The sequence below is a fragment of the Myotis brandtii genome, unplaced genomic scaffold (assembly GCF_000412655.1).
Source record: "Myotis brandtii unplaced genomic scaffold, ASM41265v1 scaffold353, whole genome shotgun sequence".
Classification (NCBI taxonomy): domain Eukaryota; kingdom Metazoa; phylum Chordata; class Mammalia; order Chiroptera; family Vespertilionidae; genus Myotis; species Myotis brandtii.
Genome location: NW_005363578.1, coordinates 854045 through 855400, shown reverse-complemented (window position 1 = coordinate 855400; position 1356 = coordinate 854045).

Sequence of the window (1356 nt, the reverse complement as noted above, 5' to 3'; positions counted from 1 at the left end):
GGGGAGTGCCGCTCAGCCAGAAGCTGGGCTCATGGCTGGCGAGTGCAGCGGTGGTGGTGGGAGCCTCTCCTGCCTCTGTGGCAGTGCTAAGAAGCAGTGAGCTGAGTGGCAAGGAGCAAGCAAGCAGGCGGTAAGGTGTGAGGGATACTGGATTGTGAGATGGATGTCCGACTGTCAGCTTAGGCCCAATCTTAGGCATCCCCCAAGGGGTCCCGGACTGCAAGAGGGTCCAGGCCAGGCTGAGGGACCACCCCTCCATAGACAAATTTCATGCACCAGGCCTCTATTATATAAATAACAGTATATGATTGCTTAAAGTGTGTCTCCATATTGGATACAGGACCTACGAACACAATACACTGAATACTAAAATTATCTTTTTCCTTTCATTCCTCCAAAGTAGAACCTTCCACTAAATGTCCTACTTTAATTGATGGCATCCATTTGTATAAACCAGAGAATGGCCCTGCCTTCCATACACTTCCCTTTTACTTCATTCACTTTTACAGACAATCCCATGGGTGACTGGGATATACCTCTCTTCACCTCACCATCTATGTTGACACCTCCTTAACTTTAGTTTTTTATCTTTCACCTGGAATCTGGATCAAATTTTATAACCCTTCCTACCTCCATCTTTGCCTTTACATAAAGACAATATTATGATTTATTTTTCTCCTGTACTTTTATCTTTCAATAAATGCTTCTAATATTTAAAGTAATTTTAAATTTTAGATGCTTTTTAGCTAAGCTAGCCACAACACTCCTCTTCCTGGGACACTGTACCCTGAGTATTGCCACACTAATTTGCAGTTTACATACAGGACACAATGTTTAAAATTTCTTTTTTTTCCCCATTATGCTCTTTTCCTTCACCTACTTGATAAACTTTGTCTTTAACTCATTGAAGATCCTAGGCTCAAAACAACAAGACTGAATTTAAATTCATTTATTCTATTTGTGGTTTCATCTGTGACTGACCCTTTTTTCCCCAAAGAGATACAGTTAATCACCAACCTCTTTGTAATACTTCTGAACATTATCTGTTTTTTTAAATACTATACCCACATATACTGTGTACATCCTTCTAGGTTATAACCATGTCTCTCTTTAGACTAGCTTTCTCAGGTAAAGAGTCATGCATTTTTTTTTTTTTTGTAAATTCAATTATTTGCACAGTGACTTCCATAAGCAGAAATCAATCCTATCTAATAATAGAGAAACATGGTATTTAGCAGTACCTCCGCTACCCTTCCCATTGGCTAATCAGGGTGATATGCAAATTAACTGCCAACCAAGATGGCAGCCGGCAGCCAGGCAGCTTGAAGCAAACAGGAGGCTTGCTTGCTTCAGTGA